Source organism: Lithobates pipiens, unplaced genomic scaffold (assembly GCF_037356315.1).
Source record: "Lithobates pipiens isolate NorthernLeopardFrog02 unplaced genomic scaffold, aLitPip1_a1.2 Scaffold_16, whole genome shotgun sequence".
Classification (NCBI taxonomy): Eukaryota; Metazoa; Chordata; class Amphibia; order Anura; family Ranidae; genus Lithobates; species Lithobates pipiens.
The window spans coordinates 174733377-174761062 of record NW_027507748.1 but is presented as its reverse complement, the minus strand read 5'-3'; the positions used below and the strand labels follow the sequence as shown (position 1 = coordinate 174761062).

At 42.3% G+C, this 27686-nt stretch overlaps 1 protein-coding gene across 1 annotated transcript in view; it reads left to right on the top strand.

Annotated features, from left to right (window-relative positions):
* Window positions 1–17418: 17418 nt before the first annotated feature.
* LOC143982232 (interleukin-5 receptor subunit alpha-like) overlaps window positions 17419–27686 on the top strand; it is a 93440-nt gene continuing 83172 nt past the window's right edge. Inside the window, exon 1 of the mRNA XM_077480777.1 lies at window positions 17419–17630. The gene's annotated coding sequence lies outside the window, so the exon portion shown is untranslated. The remainder of the gene's footprint in view (window positions 17631–27686) is intronic.

Below are 27686 nucleotides of genomic sequence, written 5' to 3'. Positions count from 1 at the left end.
GTTTTTTATTCACCTGTTGTTGTGAGGGGAATGGTAAATCTACCTCTAAACCTTCATTCTCTTTGTTAATTACTTGTTGTTGCCATGAGTATATTATATTACTTTTAAAATCATTCAAATCACGATAATATTTCTTAAGCTTCTTTTTCTGCGTGTCTTTATCTATTTTCTCAAGTTTTTTGTGTACCCTATCATTAAAATCCTTAATTTCTTGTGAGTCCTTAATAGGATCTAATTGTTCCTGTAAATTTTTAATTTTATTCTCAATGTTAAGCATTTTCCGTTTTTTTCTTTGTAAAACCAGCTGTTGTAACTTAAAACCTACCCCATTAAAAAAATCTAGCCACTCTTGCATTGATCCTGGATCGTTTAGACCATCCTGGGGGACAACGTCCCACCGTAAGCTCCTTAATATTATATTATCTTTAGCATATTGCTCTAAAATACATATGTCCCACCAAGCCCGCACCTGCTTTTCAAGTGTGTTACTCAGTGCGGACATTGCTCCACTATAATTAATTTCATTAGAAATCGGCTCAGAATTTACGAACAATGATTGAATATCAATGTTTCTATTATTTAAAAATTGTAGTACATCCATAGCTGCTGAGATAATTGACCTAAGTCACTAAAGATATTTCAAGCCTGCGTGCTGGAAATTTATCGTTCCCACCTACTAACCACACACTGCTCAGCGCTTGAGGAAAAGAAAAATGTAGCAAACTTTAGACTAAACCTTAGGATTGCTAGATTATTCTATCAATTAAACTAATAATAATAGTAGCTGCTGCTTATTAAAAATAACACTTCATATAGAATATATACATAAGAAAATGTATAGATAAAACTTCAAAAAGTCCACAATTCAAATATATATATAGCAGCGCTCAGTATGCAAAATCTTATTCAGATATTTGTTGATATGTGCTCTTGAAAGAATGGTGATAGAGTCCAACACGTGAAGAAAAGAAAAGAGATCAAAGCCACTTTCCACCTGGCGTTTCTCCACCTTATGTGCTCTCCAGAAACGAACCCCCCAAGGGGATGCACTCACCAGAAAATCAAGGATATATGAGCCTTCAATATACCAGACCACTGAATTTCTTTAGTCATGGGAAATCAAAGATATAGGAGCCTTCAAAAACTTTAAATTCTTTGGTCGCTTGATGTCACCATAATAGGGTGGTCCAAAGCATATAAAGGAAACAAGATCGTACTGACATAGTGTGATACTGTTTTTAAAACCTTTATTATAGACCCCCCATACAAAATAGGCGTACCAAATATAATCAAACAATTCGCATAGAATAAGTGTACTGTGCCTGTGTTACTCGTGGTGAGCCCCTTCGGTTACCGCGAACGACCGTCCTGTACGTTCGGCTTACTTCCTGGTACCTTGGTAAGTTCACGATCGAGTCACTGGAACGCACACGAAACTTCCGGTGTGTGTTACGCTCTGACGCGTTTCGTCATTTCCGACTTCGTCTCGAGGGAGTAACACACCACGCCGGAAGATGATACATATACACATCGGGAACCAATGAAAACAAGTATTCGTTGAGAGCGACAAGAGCCAAGATCCGCCCAGACTGACCTACTATGATCTGGGTCTCTCGTCACTCTGCAGACACCGTTCGACATAATCACTGAACCCGATGTGTGGTTAAATAACATGCAATACGATCTCATTAGACCCGATGTGCAGTTGAATGACATGCAATACAATCTCGCAAATGCATATGTATACACCAGGATCATAATAAAATCAAGTTAACAGGACCATGCTTATCAGTATGCCAATAAACTAGCAGATAAAATAACAAATAAAACCATGATCCATTGATGCGAGTTTCTTAACATATAAATATATAATATCTTAAAATCTAAAAACATAGAGACCAATAAGTAAAAACATCCAACAATGCTTAATAGATAAATCACGTTATATCCTATACCTACACGTATAGATATATGCGCCAATTAGTGTCCTATATTTAGCTCTAAAAATGATCTAATTTTTATTCTACAAGGGGCATGCTTAATCAATAAGGTAAAAATTAATAAGGTAAAAATTAACCCTTTTATAAAATGTAACCCTTTTATAAAAACGGAAAAATGCCCATTAAAATTAAAATTAAAAATAAAAATAAAAATAAAAATAAAAATAAAAAAACAAATAAAAATAAAAATAAAATAAAAATAAAAATAAAAATGAAAATAAAAATAAAAATAAAATTAAATTATAAAAATAAAAATGAAAATAAAAATAAAATAAAAATAAAAATGATAATAAAAATAAAATAAAATAAAAATAAAAAATAATAATAAATAGATGTACAAAAAATAATAAATAAAATAAAAATAAACAAATAATAATCAAATAATGAAAAATAAACCTAATAAAATCTACAGGAGACAATCAGTTAGAAGCTTAAGTGTCACTGATAAAACAGTTTATATCCAATTCAATGTTTAAACCCTTAGGATTTAAAACATCAGTTAAAAATATCCAATGGGTTTCTTGTTTTGATAATTCGCGAACTCTATTAATTCCCCTCCAATAGTGTTTAACCTGTTCAATCCCCCAAAAACGCAATTCAGTTGGATCTCTATTGTGCTGAAGATTAAAATGCAGGGATACATTATGGTCTTTATAACCTATCTTAATGTTATGTATGTGTTCTGCTATCCTAACTTTCAATTTTCTCTTCGTCCTCCCAATGTACATCAGGCCGCATGGGCACATAAGGGCATACACAACATGAGTGCTATTGCATGTAATGAATTGGTTCAGGGTAAATTCTCTGTTGTTCGAGGTAGAAGTAAATTTAACAAGATTTCTAGTAGGGTTCCTAATTTCCCGACATGCTTTGCACTTACGACATGCAAAGAAACCATTTTTATCCCAGAATGTACGAGGAGGAGCCGGTGGATCTACGACTTTTTTTATTATTTTGTCGCCGAAACTCGGCGCTTTCCGATAAATGAATTGTGGTTGAGTTGGTAGTACTGGATTCAGTTTTTTATCCATTAAAAGAACAGGCCAATGTTTTTTAAAAATATTTTCCACTTCTTTATATTGTATGTGGAAATTAGAGATAAAACCCCATTCTTTATTATTTATGGGGTTCATTCTCTTGTCATCCACCGTCAACAACGGCCTTAGATGTTGTTCTTGCAGACATTCTGTTCTTGGAATCTGCCCCACATCCTCAATAATTTTTTGCATGTCCTGGGGATTATATCCTCTGGCAATAAATTTATTACTCAGAACAGTGGCTTGAGATATATAATTATCGAAATTGGTACAATTCCTGCGGACCCTCATTATTTGACCCTTAGGAATATTTCGTAGCCAATTTGGATGATGTCCACTAGATATGGGCAGATAGCTGTTCCGGTCTGTTTTCTTAAAGAAAACCTTTGTACGGTATACCGGGTCCATCTCAAATCCTTAAACCCCCTTACCCCTCCCCTCTCTTCCCTATCCCTTCCCAAACCTGTCTGTTGTATTATTTGAATGTCAAGCATCTTTTTTACAGTTTTGTGCTTTCTATGTTTAATACTTATTCCATGCTTACTACCTAAACGAATGGTAAGCTTACGGACATTGTATAGGGTTTAGCTGCAATATACAGAATGGTATGTAAAGGCTATAGCTGTCAGCTCTGAACGTGAGTGGATACACTAAAATGTCAGTGTTTATCAACCTGTCTAAACTAATTTGGATACACTATGTCACTGCTCATACTGTAAAATTCATTTTTTTGGAAGTTTGTATGTTTCCGCTTTTGCAAAACTTTAATAAAAAATATAAAAAAATAAAAATAAAATCACAAGTACATAAGTATTCACAGCCTTTGCTCAATACTTTGTTGAAGCACCTCTGGTACCAATTACAGCCTCAAGTCTTTTTGATGCTACAAGCTTGACACACCTATTTTTGGACAGTTTCTCCCATTCTTCTTCGCAGGACCTCACAAGCTACATCAGGTTGGATGGGGAACGTCGGTGCACAGCCATTTTCAGATCTCTCCAAAGATGTTCAATCGGGTTCAAGTCTAGGCTCTGGCTGGGCCTCTCAAGGACATTCACAGCGTTGTCCCATAGCCACTCCTCTGTTATCTTGGCTGTGTGCTTAGAGTCATTGTCCTGTTTGAAGGTGAACCTTCACCCCACTCTGAGGTCCAGAATGCTCTGGAGCAGGTTTTCATCAAGGATGGGTCTGTACATTGCTGCCACTAAAAAACATCCCCACAGCATGATTCTCCCACCACCATGCTTCACTGTAGGGACGGTATTAGCCAGATGATGAGTGGTGCCTGGTTTCCTTCAGAGATGAAGCTTGCCATTCAGTCAAAAGAGCTCAATCTTTGTTTCATCAGACCATAGAATTTTGTTTCTTATAGTCTGAGAGTCCTTCAGGTGACTTTGGGCAAACTCCAGGTGGACTGTCATGTGCCTTTTACTGAGGATTGGCTTCCATCTAGCCACTCTATCATACTGGCCTAATTGATGGAGTGCTGCAGTGATGGTTGTTCCTCTGGAAGGTTCTCCTCTCTCCACAGAGAAACGCTGGAGCTTTGTCTGAGTGGCCATCAGGTTCTTGGTCAACTCCCTAAGTCCCTTGTCCCCCGATTGCTCAGTTTGGCCAGCCCGCTCTAGAAAGAGTCTTGATGGTTCCAAACTTGTTCTATTTATGGATGATGGAGTCCACTGTGCTCATTGAGACCTTCAATGCTGCAGACTTTTTTTTTGTACCCTTCCCCAGATCTGTGCCTCAATACAATCCTGTCTCAAAGGGCTACAGACAATTCCTTGGACTTGGTTTGTGCTCTGACATGCACTGTTAACTCTGGGACCTTATAGAGACAGGGGTGTGCCTTTTCAAATCATGTCCAATCAACTAAATTTACCACAGGTGTACTCCAGTCAAGTGTAGAAACATCTCAAGGATTATCAGGGGAAACAGGATGCACCTGAGCTCAGTTTTGAGCGTCATGGCAAAGGCTGTGAATACTTATGCACATGTGATTTTTTTTCATTTTTTATTTTGAATACATTTGCAAAGATTTCAAACAAGCTTCTTTCACGTTGTCATTATGGGGCATTTGTAGAATTTTGAGTAAAATAATGCATTTAATCTATTTTGGACAAAGGTTGTAACATAACAAAATGTGGAAAAAGTGAAGCGCAGTGAATACTTTCCGGATGCACTGTTTGTGTCAAAATTCAACAAAAAATTTAGCCGAAAAATATAGATTAACTAGCAATGCCCCGAGGGAAGCACAAAACAAATGAACATGGCAGAACACAATAGAAAATAGAAAAGCCTGGCACAAAGCAAAAAGACAATTTCGAATTGTGGGCCGGTCAACAAGAACATATCATCATTCCCCCGCACTACAATTTAATAAATATGGCAACAAATCTGGAAACTACTAGCTAAACTAAGCAAAGATTCGTATAAACCCACCCATATTGGCCTTAAAAAATCCCAAAGGATCTATTACTAATTCCTCGTCTAAAATAAAGAGCCTTTTGATAGTGTAATAGCCACTTCACTTTTAGACCAAATTGATGACTACCCAATTACAAAACCTTAATACACCTATCACTGTTGAAGAAGTTTGACAAACATTGACATTGACAAACTATTCAATGGATGACTAAAAAAATGCAATTTAATCATCGAGAGCTGGAAGGAAACACAATATAAACTGATACATCAAGCATTTATACCCTCCCGATGAATAAATCTGAGCCCTTGATCTCAACCTGTTCCTGATGTGGTACTCTACAATCTACGCAACTTCATAAAATATGGAACTGTACCAAGATCTCTGTCGTTAAAAAATAAATAAATAACAGAATGCAATTCCAAGCAGTGGTTTCTAAAGCTAGCTAAAATACTTTCTTCATTAAAAGAGGTATGGACTGCAGAGAGAGATATATAATTTTACTCCTGTAAAAATCATTGGACCTCCTCTGGCACATGCAGTTAAGTTTTGGGCAACAGTTCACAAAAAGAATATTGGGGAACTGGAGAAAATGCACAGAAGGGCAACCAAACTGATAAGAGGCATGGAGGAGCTCAGCTATGAGGAAAGATGAGCTGAACTGAATGTATTCTCTCTTCAGAAGAAGAGATTAAGGGGAGTTATGATCAACTTCTAGACTAGAACTAGAGATACTGTTGTACAAGAAGGATTTGGATTTTGTGGGAATTTCAGAGATCTGGTTCAACAGCTCTCATGATTGGCTTGCAACCATTCAAGGGTATACCCTTTATCGGAAGGAATAGAGAGGGTAAAAAAGGGGGAAGGGTATGCCTATGTATCAAGAATAATGTACAAGTGAATGTGACAGATGACATCACTAAGGGGGCTAGGGAGGAGGTGGAATCCTTATGGGTAGAGCTCCAAATGGATGAAGCTAAGGGGAAAATATTACTGGGAGTATGCTATAGGTCTCCTCACCTGAGGGAGGAGGGGGAGATGGGTCTCCTATCACAAGTTGGATTAGCAGCAAGGATGGGAAGCCTTATCATACTGGGGGATTTTTATTATCCAGACATAGACTGGGCAGAGGGAACCACGCATTCATCTAATGCCCCGTACACACGATCGGACTATCTGGCGGACTTAGTCCGGCGGGCCAGAGTCCGCCGGACAATTTGATCGTGTGTGGGCTCCAGCAGACTTTTTCTTCCCAAAAGTCCCAAAATCTGCTCGTCTGTGTGCTAGTCCACCAGACTTTCAAAATGATGGACTTGCACACACACGGACTAAAGTCCGTTCATTTTGAATGTGACTTCAGGTACGACGGGACTAGAGAAGGAAGTCAATCGGCGAGATTGATGCCTTACTAGCCCCGTCGCCTGGTATGAATCTTAAGGGGAAGCCACTACGCTGAAAAAATGGCGTGGGGGTCCCCCCACAATCGATACTAGATCCTTATTCGAGCACGCCCCTCCCCCCTAGCCGTACCAGGCCGCATGCCCTCAACATGGGGGGAGGATGCTTTGGGGCCCCCCACTCCAAAGCACCTTGTCCCCATGTTGATGAGGACAAGGGCCTCTTCCCAACAACCCTGGCCTTTGGTTGTTGGGGTCTGCAGGCCGGAGTTATCGGAATCTGGGAGCCCCCTTTAATAAGGGGGCCCCCAGATCCTGGCCCCCCACCCTATGTGAATAAGTATGGGGTACATCGTACCCCTACCCATTCACCTGGGGAAAAAAGTGTCAATAAAAAAACACACTACACAGGTTTTTAAAATAGTTTATTATGCAGCTCTGGGGGTCTTCTTCTAACTTCAGGGGTCTTCTCACTTGGCTCCTCCACTATCTTCTGCTCTTTTGCCGCTCTTTTGCTAGCGGAGGACCCCGGCTTTCTCCTTCGTTGTCGTCGTCGCCGCCCGGGGGTCTTCTTCTGACCTCGGGGGTCTTCTTCTGACTTCTCTGCGCTTTCCGGTTCTTCTCGCCAGGCTCCTCCGCTATCTTCTGCTCTTTTGCCGCTCTTTTGCTAGAGCAGGAGTGCGACTTTCGTCGTTGTCGCCGTCTTCTTCGCTGTCTTCTTCCTTCTTAATTTCTTCCGATGTTGACACGACACTCTCTCCCACTGTAATGTCGTGGACATGGTACGCGGTGACTTATATAGGCATAAGGGGCGGGGTCACTGGGTGATGTCACATGGTGACACCGCCCTTTATGATATCATAGTCCCAGCATCCCCCGGGACTGTCACATTATAAGGGGCGGGGTCACCACCCAGTGATCCTGCCCCTTATGCCTATATAAGTCGCTCCGTACCGTGTCCACAGCATTACAGCAGGAGAGAGCATCGTGCCAACATTGGAAGAAAAGAAGAAGGAAGAAGAAGAAGATGGCAGCGAAGACAACTACAAAAGCCACGCTCCTCCGTTAGCAAAAGATTGGCAAAAGAACAGAAGATAGCAGAGGAGCCTGGCGAGAAGAACCAGAAAGTTCGGAAAAGTCGAAACAAGACCCCCTAAGTCGGAAGAAGACCCCCGGACGGTGACAACGACGGCGAAGGAGAAAGCCGGGCTGCTCCGCCAGCAAAAGAGCGGCAAAAGATCAAAAGATAGTGGAGGAGCCAGTGGTGAGAAGACCCCTGAAGTCGGAAGAAGAAACCCGGAGCTGCCTTATAAATTATTTTAAAGTTTAGTGTGTTTTTTTATTGACCCTTTTTCCCCCAGATGAATAGGTAGGGGTATGATGTGCCCCATACTTATTCACATAGGGTGGGGGGCCGGGATCTGGGGGCCCCTTATAAAAGGGGCTTCCGGATTTTGATAAGCCCCCCACTGCAGACCCCAACAACCAACGGCCAGGGTTGTTGGGAAGAGGCCCTTGTCCTCATCAACATGGGGACAAGGTGCTTTGGGGTGGGGGGTTGCAGGGCGCCCCCCTTCCCCAAAGCACCCACCTCCCAATGTTGAGGGCTTGCGGCCTGTCACGGTTTAGGGGAGCTCGCTTGTCCCCACCTCCTTTCCTGACCGGCTGGGCTTCGTGCTCGGATAAGGGTCTGGGCTGGACGTTTTTCGGCGTAGGGGTTACCCTTAAAACCCATACCAGGTGACGGGGCTCCCAAGGTGTCAATCTCACTGATGGAGGTGGCGACATTGACTTCCTTCTCTAGTCCCGTTGTACCTGAAGTCACGTTCAAAATGAACAGACTTTAGTCCGTGTGTGGGCAAGTCCATTCATTTGGAAAGTCCGGTGGACCTCCGCTGCAAAGTCCGGCGGATTGTCCGCCAGACTAAGTCCGCCGGATAGACCGATTGCGTGCACGGGGCATAAGGCTTGCCAGTTCCTAAATGTCTTGTAGGAAAATTTCATGGTTCAGATGGTAGACGCACCAACTAGAAACAAAGCATTACTGGATTTACTGATTACCAACAATGCAGACCTGATCACGGATGTGGAAATACGGGGCGATTTAAGAAACAGCTATCACAGGTCAATAGGCTTCAGTATAAATCACACACATAGGAAACATAAGGGGAATACAAAGACACTGAATTTCAAAAGAGCTAACTTCCCTAAACTATGAACCTTGTTAGAAGGCATGAATTGGGATATAATCTTAGGAACAAAGAACATGGAGAAGAGATGGGTTTGCTTTAAGAGCATATTAAATAAAGGCATTAGCCAATGCATCCCATTGGGTAATAAATTTAAAAGAGCAAACAAAAGTCCTAGATGGCTTAACTCCAATGTAAAAATGCATATAAAAGCAAAGGAGAAGGCCTTCAAAAAATACAAGGGTGAGGGATCATCATCAGCATTCAGTCTTTACAAAGAATGCAACAAGAAATGTAAGGGTACAATTAGGGCAGCTAAGATAGAGCGCGAAAGACACATAGCAGAGCAGAGCGAAAAAAATCCCAAGAAATTCTTTAAGTATGTAAACAGTAAAAAAAAGGACAAACCATATTGGCCCCATAAAGAATGAGGAAGGAAATCTGGTTACAGAGGATGGGGAGCACCAATGTAGCACCAATATTTAAAAAGGGCCCAAAATGCATTAATGGGAATTAGCGAACAGTTAGCCTAACATCAATAGTATGCAAGCTCTTGGAGGGGATGATAAAGGACTTTATACAAGATTTTAGTAATGACAACGGTATCATTAGCAGTAATCAGCAGGGATTCATAAAGAATCGTTCTTGCCAAACCAATCAACCTTCTATGAGGATGTGAGTTGCCATCTAGATAAATGAAGGCCCGTAGACGTGGTGTATCTGGAATTAGCAAAAGCATTTGACACAGTTCAATAAACATTTACTGTGTAAAATAAGGTCTGTTGGCATGGACATAGGGTGAGTACATGGATTGAAACCTGGCTACAAGGGCGAGTTCAGAGCGTGGTGATAAATGGGGAGTACTCAGAATGGTCAGAGGTGGGCAGTATGGTCCCCCAGGGTTCTCTGCTGGGACCAATCCTATTTATGGAGGATGGGGTAAATAGTTCAATCTCTGTATTTGCGGATGATACTAAGCTTGGCAGGGCAATAACTTCTCCGCAGGATACAGAAACCTTACAAAAAGATATGAAGAAATTAATTGGGTGGGCAACTACATGTCAAATGAGGTTCAATGTAAAATGCATTTGGGTGGCAAAAATATGAATGCAATTTATACACTGGGGTGAGAACCTCTGGGGGAATCTAGGAGGGAAAAGGACCTGGGTGTCCTAGTAGATGATAGGCTCAGCAATGGCATGCAATGCCAATCTTCTGCTAACAAAGCAAACAGAATATTGGCATGCATTAAAAAGGGGATCATCCAGAGGTAAAACGATAATTCTCCTGCTCTACAAGACTCTGGTCTGGCTGCACCTGGAGTATGCTGTCCAGTTCTGGGCACCAGTCCTCAGGAAGGATGTACTGGAAAAGGAGCGAGTACAAAGAAGGGCAACAAAGCTATAAAGGGTCTGGAGGACATTAGTTATGAAGAAAGGTTGCGAGCACTGAACCTATTCTCTCTAGGGAAGAGACGCTTGAGAGGGGATATGATTTCAATTTACAAATACCATACTGGTGACCCCCACAATAGGGATAAAACTTTTTCACAGAAGGGAATTTAACAAGATAGGTGGCCACGCATTAAAATGAGTAGAAAAGAGGTTTAACCTTAAACTACGTAGAGGGTTCTTTACTGTAAGAGCAGCAAAGATCGGAATTCCCCCCCACAGGTGGTGGTCTCAGCGGGGAGTATCGATAGTTTCAAAAAACTATTAGATAAGGACCTTAAGAACTGCAATATAGGATAGTGTTTATGGAAGTTTTCTGTTTGTGTGTGTATGTGTGTTTTTAGATAGAATGAACATAGAATGCATAGAATGCATTAAGATAAAAAAAAAAAAAACTTCTGTCTTTAAACTCCTTTAAGCTGGATGGACTTGTGTCCTTTTTCGACCAGATTAACTATGTAATTATTTAATTAATTGATGCTGGTTTTTATATGATAACCCATCCACTCATGAACACCTGCTGCTAATGTCAGTGCTCTAGAACATTAAATAAAAGAAGCCAGGGAATGTGGTGACATTACTGACAAAATGCGGACAGTTATTCTATGGCCATATCCATATTTGATCAGCGATGCCACCAATACCTCACCCCTTTGCTTACATGACTGGAGATTCTCTATACAGGATGCATTTATGCATTTACATGCATGAATTCTGGTAGAGGTTACTGATGGTCCAGCGGGAAGTTGTGGGTTAACTGTAATTCTTGGATTTTTCTTGGCAGGTTTTCTTGGATCTGACCCTCTGGTCCCCTGTGCTATAAAAGGGACTGGGGATGGATGAAAGAAATTACACACACACCAAAAATAAGCCCTACCCCCCAAATAAGCCTCAGTTAAAGTCCTTGTAGGTCTTATTTTCGGGGTAGGGCTTATTTTTGGGGTAAGGCTTATTTTCGGGGAAATAGGGTAGGGCTTATTTGGGGGTAGGGCTTATATTGCATCCATCACCGACAATCACGCTAGGTCTTATTTTTAGGGAAACGGTATCATAGATCTGCACTTCCAGGGCCTTCATCCTGTGCACAGGTATGGAAGAGAATTAATTAAGTGAAATGGACACATGGAGTCTGCGCTAGGTGCACAGCAGGACCCTATACCATTACTGGGAGTGGAGTAGTGATAATACGCTGGACAGGTGGAGAGGACATGGGCTCTGCGTCAATGAGGAAGGAAAGGAGGTCCCAGGAGCTGGACATTACACTAAACCCTTGTGTAAACAGTGAAAGCAGCCTCAGCCTAGACTCCAACCAGGCCACACTGGTGTGGACTGGACGGAGTCTAGGATGAGGCTGCTTCCCCTCTGTACCTAAGGGTTTTGTGCGATGTGTGGCTCCTGGGACTTATTTTCCTCATTGACTTTTATGGAGCTGAGACAAGCTCTTTCCCTGCCTGCACTCCCAGTGGTTGTCAGCATATAAGGAACTACTACAGCTTGAAGCAGCACCCTTAATTTATTTGCAAAAGCTCTGCGTGTCCCTCCTAAACGCACAAGTAATGATTTTATTACATCAGAAGAGTTTACTACAGTTTGTTTATGTTAAGTTATCTGTCCGGGTGGGTCCTGAGCGTAGCTCAAGTAAAGGTACCCCATGTGTATGGCAGTGACCCTGTAGAAAGTACCTAGCATAGCCCAGAAGAACCCACCCCAGGGTAGGCCTCTCATGTGACCCTTGCTTGACGCCCCAATGAGAAAGGAAACGTGAAGGATGTAGTCACTATGACCTGCCCACACCTGACATGCAAACCACCCAAAGTAATGCCTATGTGTGGTGCTGAGTCTCCATGATTAAAATAACTGAAATCCAATGAATGAAGGGGTGGCCCAGGGATGGTAAGGCTGGAGAGGTAATGGCTAGATCAGGGGTGCCCAACCAGTGGCCCCGGGGCCACATGTGGCCCACGGAGCCCTCTAATGTGGCCCGCGACCTCCTGCTCTGGGATAGAATAGAAAGAATACTGTTATTAAAGGTCAGTTTATTACTAAAATCACAGTGTATAAAGCTATTGCAAACTGCAGGAAAGCCAAAGATACACTGCGTTGCACAGGTAATGCTAGAAAAAAAGGCAGTGCAGCAGTGTGAAAGCAGCCTTGGACCCCGTTCACACAGTCAGTCTGATCAATTGGATCCTCCATTCATCTCTAAGTAGTGGCAGATATAAACCGACTTGTATTCTACCTCCAATACGATCCGCTAAAAAGTATTGTGGGCTGCGTCCTTGTCCGCTCTCCAAATGCAGAGTGGACACAGACATGCCATTCACCACTCCGCTCATTGTGGCCCGTGACCGGTTACCATGTCGTTTAAGTGGCCCTCGCTCTTCAAAAGGTTGGGCACCCCTGGGTTAGATGATGCAGGACAACCTTCAGACAGGAAATTAATCAGCTCTGACTGTCTGCTGCAGTTTCTAATGCACTCTGTGAGAAGTTTGTGGTGCAGTGCAATGAAAAAAGTAAGCAATTTCAGTACATGAGAGGATTTGTATAGGGCATTGTAGCACCCTCCTAGGTAGGGGCTAGAAGAGAGTATAGTTTTTGGGTCTTTCTGCTTACCAGGAAGGATGCCAGGTAAATTGAGATGCTCTCTGCCTACCAGTGAGCAGGAATCTATTGATAGGGTCTGCTTGGTGCTCAGGTGCTGCTTATGTTGTCTGAATGTTTCACACTGGTCCAATAGGACAGGGAATATTGGACAGTGGGAGGAAACCTGACAAATGAGAGCATAGGCATAGGTACAGCCCTGGTCATTGTCAGAGCAAAGTGCCTCAGTGCATGCTGGGTGACTGTATATATGCCAAGAGCACATGTGCTTTGGGTCTTCGGCTGGAGAACAGGGGGTGGCTGCCCCTCCTCTGTACAGGCTGTCGTGCAGCCTCAGGTGGTCGACCTGGGGCCCTGACTTTGAGCAAAGCTGCAACCCAGATGTCCTGCATAGCTCAGTGGAAGGGAGACACACCATAGAGAATCTGTTTCTGCCTGCTGTAAGTACAGATCAGCGCCATGAAACCTGTTCTGTTAGGGCTATCCCTTCAGCTAGTAGAGTCAGTGGAAGGGTGTCAGCCAAAGGAGATGCTAATGAGTGCCCTGAAGATAAAATAGATTTGTCAAGTCTGCTGCCAGGCAAGCAAAGGACTTAAATCTCCCATAGGAGTGCAATATGGTATAGCAAAGAGTCTGCTACCACATTCAAACTGGTGAGGCCAAGTGAGAGTTGTCCTTATCTGTAAATAGTTTCAGTTGGAGTATCCTTCTATTCCCTTCTCCTATCCAAGTTCCAACAATGGCAAAAAAAAACAAAAAAAAACACACCCTGGATTGGTTATTGGATAATGAGTGGATGAGAGGCCGGATGGTTGTGTGAAAACCTCTAGCAACTGGTAGCAAAGAAATCAGGGGAGCCCAGGGAAGTGTACATACAGCAATCCCTAAGGGGACAGAGCTACAGCATTAACACCCTAAATGTACCCAGGTGCAAAAAAGGGGGACACTGGTGCAACTGACACTTGGAACCAAGAGTATGTATATCATATATATAAGATCCACTGTGGACACTTACCCGCTGTGCACAGTGGTTCTTATACATGTGATATACACACTGCTTCTGCTGGTTCTTCCTGTTGTTCCCCTGGTCAGCTTCCTGGTTCCAAGCACCTTACATCACATCCACGTGGAGGGGCTTGCTTGTCACCATTGACCACCTGGAAGGTTGCCACCTGCTGGGGAATTATTGATACTTGTTTAATGTCTTTTAAACGTGAGTGCATATTTAGTATAATATAATATAATTTAATATAAGTATTATAGTAGTATAATCAGAGCTAAAGTCCTCCTTGCATCAGATAAATACTAAAACAGCGCTAAAACGAAAAATAAAAATAGGAACAAAAATTTATGGTAATGAAACCATAGGGCAATGGCAAACACCACGGCCAACAGTCTTTATGTAGCAGATGGATATGTGGACAGTTCAGATAATTCACAGTCACTTTTCTCTTAGCGTGCACCTTCCACCAGAGTAAAGCCGCGTACACACGGGCGGACTGTCTGGCCAACTAAGTCCGTCAGACAATCCGACAGACAGTCCGTCCTACTTTCGAATGAACGGACTTGACCACACACGATGAACAAACAGTCCGCTGAAAGCTTGCGCAATGACGTGTACAGCACGTATGACGGGACTAGAAATACGACGTCCAATACACTGCAATGCAACCTTTCGCCGTGTAAATCCTTTCTGAGCATGCGCCATACTTAGTCCGTCCAACTTGCCTACTCACGAGCGGACTGTCCGCTGAAACCAAAGTTGGACGGACTGTATTACGGAAATTCCGAAAGACTTAGTCCGCCAGACTGTCCGCTGAAAAAGTCTGCTGAAGCCCACACACGAGCGGACTGTCCGCTGAAATGTGTTTCAGCGGACTAAGTTGGACAGACAGTCCGCCCGTGTGTACGCGGCTTTAGAATGCAATTATCCACCTCGTGAAGCACACACCCCTCTGGGGTACAAACTCACCAGACGCCGCTAGAAATAGAGCCTTGTATCTGTGTCCAAACACTGCTCTGTACTGACACCCCACTTATCCAGAAGGTCCACTGGTAAAGGTACTCCGATTGTATCATAAAACACAAGGATAGATGTACATAGTGTAATCCTGTTTATTATAATGCAACATACCCATACAGCAGAAACCCCCCCTTAATACTAGCTGCTTACATTTAAAATGCAATCAACAAGCATAAAGAAATACAATAGAGGGCGCTATCACCATCTCCAGCCGTCCGCTGGAAGTGTGCTGTTCCTTGCAGACACTGTATTACACTCTTTTTGATTCCGACACCGGCAGCGGGTATAGCACCACACCCCATTGACCATAGTTCTCTTTTCTTTTCTTTTTTTCTTTTTTAATTTAAAAATAATTTCAGGTCTTGATTCTATCGGGAGAATCAGTTTCTATTAACTTCTCACCACTTTTTATCTCAAATAGGAATAGCACTACACCTACACCTTTTTCCAATTCATCTGTAGCCCTAACTCTATACATTTTGAGAGCCTCCATAGTAGGAGCACATACAGTATATCGTAATGGATAGATTGAGGGCAGGTATGCCTGGAGGAAACCCACTTTTTCTAAAAGCACAGGGGCACACTGGGCACCCAGCAAATATCACAATGGCAGCAATGCCTTGAAAACTAAATGCCATAGACGCACTTATTATTATACAGTATATTTAATTATAAAATAAATGTTTTCTCCAAATGAGTAAAAAAAAAAAAAAAAGGTAAATGAATCTGAACTAAAACAATGAAAATTCTCTTTTAAGAACCTCAGGAGAATCCCAGGAGTCATTGTTTGTTTAGTGTAAACCATTTGCTATACAAATGTTTACACAATATACTGTACACATCAATCTACATATTGCAGGTTTTTTTCATGGCTTGTAATATTCTTCATATATTTTATGAAAATTATTAATGCTTATCTCTTTGTGTAAGCTAGGTGCTCCTAATTTTTAGCAGATGTGTTTTCTTGCTTTACATTAGTAGACACGTAGGGATGAGCTTTGGGTTTAGGTTGACCATGGGGGTTATTTACTAAAGGAAAATCCACTTTGCACTGAAAGTGCACTTGGAAGTAAAGTCGCTGTAGATTCGAGCAAAATAAAAAACAGCATTTTAGCTTGCATGTGATTGGATGATAAAATCAGCTGGGCTTCCACTCATTTCAGATCTACCCCTTAGATTTAGATTGACTGCACTTCCAGGTGCACTTGCAGTGCAAAGTGGATTTGCCTTTCGTAAATATCCCCCCATGAATCTGACCCAATGCCAAGCTGTTTGCAGTATGCCGAATCAAACTAAATGGCCAGCTTTTGCCATTTTGGAGCACCCACTACTGTAGCTGGAGTAAATAGTAAATCAAGCACACAGCATTGAAAAAAGTTTTTCATTAAATACTTACACCTCCCCAAAAAAGCATGTCTCAGATCGCCCATCAATTCACACTGAGTGATGCCCCACATGGCCATATGTGGTCAATGATGTCACCCAGGATCCATCAGCTACTTTGATTACAAACAGAGGCAGGCAGGGGATTGGAACAATAATTTAGCAGCAATAGTATTTTTTTTTTTTTTGCTATGCCAGTTCAATTACCAGGTTTATGGTATTACCCAATCATATTATTTTTTTAAAAAAATTGAATTTTTCATTTTGTACTTTAAACCTTTTTAAAAAACCAACGTATGCTGAAAATATCTAAATAAACAATAATAAAAAAAAAATAAAAAAAAAAACATTTCCCGTATAATGGTATGTTTTTTTTTTTTTTTTGCAATGGTACATCTACCAGCTTCTTTATTATCAATAAATATCTTAAGAAAAGCTAGAAAAAAATAAAATATGATTTGGGTCCTACAAATTTCAATTGGGTTTGGGCACTGGGGGTTATTTTCAAAAGGAAAATCCACTTTGCATTGCAAGTGCACTTGGAAGTGCAGTTGCTCTAAATCTAAGGGGTAGATCTGAAATGAGTGGAAGCTCTTCTGATTTTATCATCCAATCATGTGCAGGATAAAATTCTGTTTTTTATTTTCCTTGCATATCCCCCTTGGATCTACAGCGACTTTACTTCCAAGTGCACTTTCAATGCAAAGTGGATTTTCCTTTAGTAAATAACTCCCACCATGTACTAGCTTTCTTCAGTTCGCTCATTGCTATAAACAGGTAACAGTCATAATCATTTTTGACAAGCATGTCGTTTGAAGGGAAAAAAATATTTCCAACATACGTATTTCATCCAAGTATTTTCTGTCTGACACATTTCCTTCTTTCTTACTTCCTTTTTTTGGGTAAAATTTCAGTTTGAATTGCACAAGCCAGCATTAAGGAACTAGATATATTTACACATAAACCTCTGGAGTGAAGAACCAGAAAGGTCGATTTTTATCAAATATCATACAGGGTCTTCAAAAAAATAAAGAGCAAAAAACAAGTTTTGAATGGAAATTCCACACCTGGATACAGATCCGTCAGTGGCTCTGGTGATGTATTGGACAGCAGCTGAGAAAGTGAAGGTTAGTGACAATTGTAATATATATTTATAAGTTAAAGCAAACCTGTTCCAAGAAAGCTATGTATGCTGATTTACTAAGGACATTTTTTTAATTAAATGTTCTCAACTCTTTTAGTAAATTAGCCCAATAGGAACTGCTATTCCTGACCTTCTAAAAGTATGACTTGCTTAGCTATCCCTGGCTTTAAAGCATAAAGTCAGAGTAAAACCTGGCCCCTTATTCTGCACAACTTGTTCCAAGTCAATGGTTCAAAAAGTAATAAGACAATGGATTTCTATGACATCAAGGCAGCTAAAAAATTTCAGATGGACAGTTTATTAATTGCAACCTCCATATAATCTCAGTGCGGGTTTCTTTAAAAGGACAACTATTGAAAATATTTTGTTCTTGGACAACTCTATGGAGTGTAGTGTAATGACAGTATTTGGTGTACATATTCCCTTTATTTCACTCAAATATAACATTAAAAATGTGCAGTGCTCCTTTGAAAAATGTGTGTTCCAAATAAAAGCAAAATGACATAGGTGACAAATTATACACAAAACTACTGTGGACGGTTTCTGTGTACTTTACAGCTAACATAAATAAATGTGTGCAACAATTCTCCAATTACTAAAATAAATCTATAAAATCAATCGCTAAATAAATTCCCAAACCAAACCAGTTAATATATTCATATGTTCATATGCGTCAATATCATCATTACGCCAACAAAATGTCTCAGACACGTGATTTGTGGTAAATCCATATATATATCCTTCTCTCTTCTTCATAAAAAAAAGCCTCCAACTTGAACGATCACATCCACTAGTATGTAATGGTTAAATTCTTACCTTCCTTAGTTGACCTCTTAAATTACAGGAGGTCTGATCGAATCCAGAACGAAGACTTTAGCTTCTCCTTGTACAACACTGCAGTGAAAGGTGTCCTGCACATTTTTCATTTTATATTTATCTTTTTTATGTGATTCACATAGTAGTGTGGGCTAGTTTCAATTCTTTCACCGTGCAGTGACACTTTGATATTTAATATTTTATTTTAACGTGCCACAATCTGCTGCGGACTGATAAGAGTAAGGGCTTTTGATAATGTTATTCCTTTCTCACCATAACTTGTTTGGTCATACATTGTCACCTGTAAATAAATTATTCTCTACATATATTAGCATGCCAAGCTGTCCGGCTAAATACATAAACTATGAAACTGCCAGGGATGTTTTTAATAATACCAACCTTTTAATCAATTGGATTAAACCCTTTTTTTTTAAAGAAAACTGTTGCTACAACTACTCAAGCATCCCTGCCACAGCTTGGTTGGCATGTAAATATAAATAAAGGCACAGGATATAAAAAAAAGGGAATTCATAGTATAAGGCTGAATTAAGCCCCGTACACACGATCGAATTGTCCGGCGTACTTAGTCCGGCAAACAATCCGGCGGATAGTCCGGTGGACTTTCTACCGAATGGACTTGGCCACACACGGATACACGGAAAGTCCGGCGATTGCTAGTGCGATGATGTACAGCACGTACGACGGGACTAGAAAAAGGAAGTCCAATAGCCAGTTGCCAATAGCTTCCTTTTCGTACTTGCTTCTGAGCATGTGTCATTCTTAGTCCACTGGACTAGCATACTCACGAATGCATTGTCCGCTGAAACCCAAGTTACACTGAAAAAGTCTGCTGAAGCCCACACACGATCGGATTGTCCGGTGAAATGTGGGTCGGCGGACTAAGTACGCCGCACAATTTGATCGCGTGTACGCGGCATTAGTCACATTTGTCTGTGCCTGTTCTCTCCAGAAGTAGTAAAGGACCTTTTACCTAATAATGTATCTAAACAACATTTTCTTTCGTTATTTTAAAGTAGAAAAGTATTGGGATAGTCATATTGCCCCCTCCGTGGAAACCATTGCTACAGGATCTGAAAATAAGAGAAAAAACTTAAATTTTCCAGTTTTTACTAAAACAAGATTAGAGGTGAAATCTTCCAATGGGACACCTCTTTCCATGACACCTGTCTAAGAGAGCATTGATGCAAGTTCTCCTCCTAATTCCTGTTATGTAAAATTGTAAAACATAACAGTAGTTTTAACCATTCCTTATTCTATCTAAAATGTTATTTAAAAAGAAAGTTTTGGCTTTATTTATCCTACATTGCAAAATGGATGTCTCAATGAGAATATGCTGTGTTAAAGTGGTTCAACTCAATTTTTACTTTTGGGTAGAGGAACCCTTCAAAATGCTATCAATGTGCACATGTCTGTGCCTTGGACTTTTATTAAAATTATTTTATTTCTAAAAGTAACTTAAACTTAAGAATTCTAAGGTTGCTCATTCAGGAAGTGACTAGGCTGCCCTGATATGACGAACTCAGGCAATCTAATTATTAATAGATTCTTTGATCTTGAGAGATGTTCGATTCTCACTGGTCAATATTAAATGCCTACTCTGATTTGGATCCTGTGGGGGAACAACACAAGTGGTCACAAAGACCAATTCTATTGTATGAAATATGTCAGCCTCCAAATTACCAGCATGGTTTATATAAATTGTATACTGGTGCAGCAAATGTACAATGACTTACTCTTCAGGAAATATCACAAACATTATGTAATAGTGCAGCATCACAATACTTTTTCAATACCCTTTATTTGAAGATAGTGACCCTTGGGTTTATTTAGTAAAAAGAAAAGAAAAATGTGGTAACTTCAAGGTGTGATTTACCATCATTTAAAATATTACAGGGTAGATCCTGATCGGCTGCCACGGATGCTACATTTTATTCTTACTGCTTTGTTGTCAAAAGTTTAATTGAATAAATTAATTTGAGTCTTTGAAAGGTAGAAGGTTTTCAGCTTAAAAACACAGTATATTTCCATATTGAAATATTCTTTTTCATTCTTTAGAAATGAATAATATAGAATGTTTGCTTAATTTTTATGAACTGTTATTACATTTTAAATGCCATTATGCAAGGGTACTGTAGTTTAACTGCTATAACACTTCTTTAAAGCAGATCTATTATTTGAGTGAAATTATGCCTTTTAAAACTAGTAAGTCAGCAAAGACCTTGCATGTATCAATGTCAAATTCTTGTTACCTGGCAACTCATGTATTTTTCTTCCTGTATCCTAGGCACCCAGGATAATCCCTAGTGGACAGGGACATTTCAGTTTTTATTGGAACAAAAAAATGGAAGGAAAAAAATGCAATAAATTATAGCCTTACTCTTTTTAGTACAAAAATAAAAATAACATGTGTCACCTTGAATAGCAACACTTTAAGTGAAATCCTTAATCTGAAAGTATATACTTATTTGCCAGATTCCTGGTTCCTTGCTGCATGCTGTGGCTCTATCCGATGGTCACTATATCACTATTGTGTCCTGTAGTAATACAGGGGCTGGCAAATGGAACCACGGGCCTCTGACAAACCTAGAAGTGGGTCTGATGCAGAAGATTCTTAATCCAGGGTTATCTCTTATAGACAGTGAAAATTAGCAGTGTAAGCAACAGGACACACAGTATAAGTATTAACAGACTCCTATTTCAGGCACCGTTTTAAAAAAATCCAATTAAAAAGACTTTAAAGCAAAAAAGGTCACATGAACAAACCATGTTTTTATTTTAAGACCCGTCTTAGAAAGGTTTTAGGATATTTAAAATAAAACTGAATCCAAAAGTTTTTCTTTATTTTGGATATAACCCCTGTCATCAGTGTCCCATTGAGTAGATTTCCCTTCACTTCATGTCTCATAGCCACAAGATATAAAAGGAAATCTCTGCTTTTGCTAGGGTCACCAAAGGTGTACTTATCGGAAGATTTGCCCTTTATTCCTGTTCTGGTGAAAACTGAAAATTTAGAATTTTCTTTCACGTTTACTCTTATTGATAACAGTCACCAGTACAAATAGGGAGGGTAAATCTCCATAATGCAGACAAAGATGGCAATAAAAACCTGACAGATGCTCTAATCCCTCTACACCATGTCCAAAACTAAAATAAAAATAAAAAGTTTTGCCTTTAGTTATACTTATGCTTTAAAGTATCATTTCCATGTTTTTTTTAAAGTTTACAGCAAAATATTTTATTGCTTCTCACCTGGATTTTTACCTTTCAAAGATTTATATGGATCAGTGTTTACCCAAGTCTCCAATTGACTTACTGATGCTTCTGTGTGTCACTTCTTTTTACCGAACATCATTATTCTGGACTCACTTTCTGAAAGGATGAAATGTTCAGCAAAAACCTGCAAGCTGAAATCTAGAGAATATGAAATGCAATGTTTGCTGAGGATTATATAATTCTATAGACTATCAATAGTTATGACATAATGGTTAGCTAATTCAGCTATTATATTATGGGACTACTGCAGCAGACAAGGACAACATGGAGACTTACCATGTATGTGGGCAGGGCCTACTTCGTCCCACACACAGGGGTAAATTTCACATGAAGTGCATTTATCAATGCCCAGGACTAGGGATGAGCCGAACACCCCCCGGTTCGGTTCGCACCAGAACTTTCGAACGGACCCCAAATTCGTACGATCTTTAGAACCCCATTGAAGTCTATGGGACTCGAACATTTGAAATTAAAAGTGCTAATTTTAACGGCTAATATTCAAGATACTGTCCTAAAAAGATTTTGGGGACCTGGCTCCTGCCCCAGGGGACATGGGTCAATGCCTAAAATGTTTTTAAAAATGGCCGTTTTGGCGGGAGCACTGATTTTAATGACGATTAAAGTGAAAAAAAAGTGAAATATTCCTTTAAATATCATGCCTGGGGGGTGTCTGTAGTATGCCTGTGAAGTGCCATGTATTTCCCGTGTTTAGAACAGTCTCTGCACAAAATGACATTAAACGGAAATAACATCATTTAAAACTGCTTGCGGTTTTAATGTTATATCTGGTTCCTGCAATATGGTTAAAAATCATTGAGAAAAATGGCATGGGTAGCCCTCCCTGCCCATTACCAGCCCCTTTGGGTCTTGTACGCATATTAAGGGGAACCTTGTACCCATATTAAAAAAAGGAAATGCGTGTGGCCCCCAGGCCCTATATACTCAGAACAGCAGTATACAGGCGGTGCAAACAAGACAGGGACTGTGTAGGTTTGTTGTGTTAAGTTGAATCTGTTTTTAATTTTCAACTGGTAGATTTTTAAAGTGTAGCTCCAGTCAAAAAAACTATTTTTAAGCTTTTTGGAAAACATAGGGAAGGGTTATCACCACTGTATAATTTGTTTTGTCGTCCATCTTTTTTCATCTCACTTGCTGTTGTCTCCTTCTGTTTGAAAGTAGGAGATGTTTGTAAGTTGGATGTTTGAAAGTAGGGGCCTGCCCTATATGCACTGCAGAAATGGCGGAACAAGGTGTTGGTTTTGCTACAACATTGTAAGCCCTCAAAGTGACTCTTGGTGGGCGCTGGAGCGCCCTGCTGTGAACGATTATATCAAGAATTGTAACTACATGCCATTGTTGAACAGTGGTAGAAAAATTGACCTTTGGTGGTTGTGGTGCTGGTGCCACAACACTATAAGTCCTCACAGTTACTCTGGGTGGGCACAGGAACGGCACAGCGCCTAGAGGCGATTCAGTTCGCATTGTGCGCTATATAAGTATTTCATTCATTCATTCATTCATTCAACGGGCCCTCCTGTGAACTATTATATCAAGAATTGTAATTACATGTCCCTGTTAAACAGGGGCAGAAAAATCGGGCCTTAGGCACTGGTGCTGGTGCCACGACACTGCAACCTCTCCCATATACTCTAGTTTTATTGCAGGAATTAGCCCTGTTGCAAAGCATTGCATCAAAAATTGTAATTAAACGCCCCTGTTAAACAGGGGCAGAAAAATTTGGCCTTAGGCACTGGTGCTGGTGCCACCACACTGCAACCTCTCCCATATACTCTAGTTTTATTGCAGAAATTAGCCCTACTGCAAAGCATTGCATCAAAAATTTTAATTAAACGCCCCTGTTAAACAGGGGCAGAAAAATTGGGCTGATGGCATCACCCAGAACCAGAAATGTTCTTCCAACATATCAGCGGAGGAGGAAGAGGATGGACAATCAACATAACAGGATAATCACTCAGCATCAGCATAGGCAGTCTTGAAGGGATGTGATATTTAAAAAAAAAAAAAATCGGTTACATCAGCTTCAGGTGCTTGGTAGCTGTGGGTGACCCAAGACTGATTCATCTTGATAAAGGTCAGTCGATCAACTGATTCGATGGACAGGCACACCCTGTGATCGGTAACAAAGCCACCAGCAGCCCTGAAGGTGCGTTCCGAAAGAACGCTGGATGCAGGACAGGCCAGTAGCTCAATTGCATACTGTGCAAGCTCTGGCCAGTGATCCATCCTCAAGACCCAGTAAGCCAGAGGATTTTCGGTGGGAAAAGTGTCCAAGTCTGACCTTGCCCCTAGGTATTCCTGCACCATGTAAATCAGACGCTGGCGATGGTTGCTGGAACCGATCATACCTTGGGGCTGCGGACTAAAAAATTGTCTGAAAGCATCAGTCAGACGGCCACCTTCTCCGCCGCTCCTTCTGACCGATGCCTCAGCAACACGTTGTCCAGGACCAGGAGTTTGTAACCTCCCAGTCTCTGGGAACGCGTTGCACAGACCTTTCTGCAAGGCCTCCCGGAGATGTCTCATCCTCTGCTCCCTCTGCGATGGCAAGATAAGGTCGGAAACCTTACCCTTGTACCGTGGATCAAGGAGAGTGGCCAGCCAGTAATGGTCCCTCTCCTTGATCCGAAGAATACGAGGATCCTTCCGCAGGCTTTGCAGGATCAGGGAGGCCATGCAGCGTAGGTTAGCTGAGGCATTCGGTCCGGAGTCCTCTGGGTCACTAAGGACAACATGATCCGCAGCTACCTCCTCCCAGCCACGTACAAGTCCACGGGTTTCTTGGGACTGTAAATCATCCCTACAAGACTGCTGCTGCTTCTGATGCTGAGTTCCAGCCTCCACCTCCATGCTGACACAATCATCCTCCTCCTCCTCTTCCTCCTCCTCATCCTCTTCCTGTGTGATGGGTGGCACAGCAGGAACACTGTCTGGATAAAGGGGGCCTTGAGAGGCAAGGAAGTCCTCCTCTTCCTGCCTCTGTTCTGCCTCAAGTGCCCTGTCCATTATTCCACGCAGCGTATGCTCCAAGAGGTGGACAAGAGGTACAGTGTCACTGATGCATGCACTGTCACTGCTCACCATCCTTGTGGCCTCCTCAAACGGTGACAGGACAGTGCATGCATCCCTGATCATGCCCCACTGGCGTGGTGAGAAAAAAACCGAGCTCCCCTGACCCTGTCCTGGTGCCGTAGTCGCACAGGTACTCATTGATGGCCCTCTGCTGCGTGTGCAGCCGCTGTAGCATGGCCAACGTTGAGTTCCACCTGGTGGGCATGTCACATATAAGGCGGTTCTTGGGCAGGTTCAACTCCTTTTGGAGCTCAGCCAGTCGAGCACAGGCATTAAATGATCGTCGGAAATGCACACAGACGTTCCTGGCCTGCTTCAGGACATCCTGTAAGCCCGGGTACCTGCCCAAGAACCGCTGCACCACCAGGTTAAGGACATGAGCTACACAGGGCACGTGGGTCAGTTGTCCCTGTCGGAGGGCGGAGAGGAGGTTGGTGCCATTGTCGCAAACCACCATTCCTGGCTTAAGCTGGCATGGCGTCAACTACCTCTCGGCCTGCCCCTGCAGAGCTGACAAAACATCCGCCCCATTGTGGCTCCTGTCCCCCAAACAAACCAGCGCAAGCACGGCATGGCATCATTTTGCCTGCGTACTTGCGTAGCCCCTGGAATGCCTACGGAGCACAGCTGGTTCTGAGGACAGAGCACTGGAAGAGGTCATGGAGGAAGAAGAAGAGGAGGGGGTGGAGGAGAGAAGTGTGTCACAACCAATAGTAGCATTTTGGAGGTGTGGTGGCGGAACAACCTCCAACACTACTGCACCTTGTCCTGCATCCTTCCCAGCTGCCAGAAGAGTGACCCAATGGGCCGTGAAAGACAGGTAACGTCCCTGTCCATGCCTGCTGGACCATGAGTCAGCGGTAATATGCACCTTACCGCTGACCGCCCTGTCCAGCGAGGCAAGGACATTGCCTTCCACATGTCGGTAGAGAGCCGGAATCGCCTTCCGTGAGAAAAAGTGGCGTTTGGGGACCTGCCACTGAGGAACCGCACATTGTACAAACTCACGGAAGGGGGCCGAGTCTACCAACTGAAAAGGCAGCAGTTGAAGTGCTAGCAATTTAGCCAAGCTAGCATTAAACCGCTGGGCATGTGGATGGCTGGGAGAGAACTTCTTTCGCTGGTCCAGCAGCTGGGGCAGGGACATTTGCCTGCTATAATCGGACGTGGGTGTACTGCTAGCCGAGTGCCCGGAAGCACTTGGCTGTGACACACCTAATTCTACACCTTCATTCCTCTCAGAGCAGGTTTAAGAGAGGCCTGAAGGTCTAGTGGGGTTGGAGATGCCAGCTGATGAGGAGCAAGGAGAGGTCTGCTTTGTTCTTTGGTGTGGGTCTTTGAGGTACGCTTGCCAACGAGCTGCATGGCAGGTCAACATATGTCTGGTCAAGCATGTGGTGCCCAAGCGGCTGATGTTTTGGCCACGCGAGATACGCTTGAGACATATGTTGCAAATAGCAGCAGTGCGATCTGATGCACTCGTCTCAAAAAAGGCCCACACCAAAGAACTTTTAGAATAACGCGCAGAGGCAGCGCCCTGCACAGGCGGAGCTCTGCGGTGTGATTAGGTCGGTGTGCTGCCCCTAAGCTGGCCCCCGGAGGGCATCCTGCCTCGTTGGACATGTGCTCCTCCTCCTCCTCTCTCCTACCAGGCACCCAAGTGGAGTCAGTGCCCTCATCATCCCCTCCCTCTTCATCGCTGTAGCAAACCTGGCAGTATGCTGCAGCTTGTGGAACATGACTGCCAGATTGCTGTCCTTCTTGAGCATCCCCTCTCTCTGCATTCACACTACTGCCTTCCTCTAGCTGAGTATCATCATCAGAGCCTACAAAACACTGGGCCATCCTCCTGGAGCATGTACCCAACACTGTGCTCAAAGAGTTCAGGAGACTCCTCAGGAGGACGTGGTGGGTCTAGGGAAGGAGTCACTGATGATGACATTGAGACGAGGGAAGACGATGCGTTGGCAGCTGCTTTGCTAGTACCCTGAGACTGGGTGAGAGAGGATGAGGAGGATGAAGAGGGCTTGGTCATCCACTCTACCAAGTCGTTGGCATGTTGCGGCTCAACATGTCCAGCTGCCGAAAAGAAGGACAAGCGTGTCCCATGGCCACGTGCTGATGACAATGCACCGCGTCCACGACCAGCACTGTTGTCTCTAGACACAGAGCCTGCTTGCCCTCTTTTATCGGCTCGCGCCTGTCTGCCTCTCCTTGCTGGCCTTCCAGACATGGTAATGGCCTGAAGGGAGATGGGTAAAACAGCAATTGGGTAGTGTATATTGTGCTGGAGGCACACAACACCCACTAACTCCTGCAGATGCCTTTATTATAGCACACCAGCAATAAAGGGTAGATAAAGGGGTATACTGTACTGGAGGCACACAACACTCACTAAGCCCTGCAGATGGATGGCTCTATTAGATAACAGCAATAAAGGGTAGATACAGGTGTATATTGTGCTGGAGGCACACAACACCCACTAACTCCTGCAGATGCCTTTATTATAGAACACCAGCAATAAAGGGTAAATACAGATGTATACTGTGCTGTGCTGCAGGCACACACAACTTCCAATAACTCCTGCAGATGGCAGATGGCTCAAATAGAGAAGAGCTATGTAGGTGGATATAGCGGTGTGTACTGGGTACAGAGCACGCAGACAGCACGCACAAGCTCCTAACACTGACTGCAAGCTCTATTATAAAAGATAGATATATCGCTAGCTATATAGGTGAATATAGCGGTGTATACTGCGGTCAGGGCGCGCAGACAACAACCACTACAGAAGAGCAAGATCGAAAAATCGGCCGATAACGATCGGTGTATACTGTGTTGA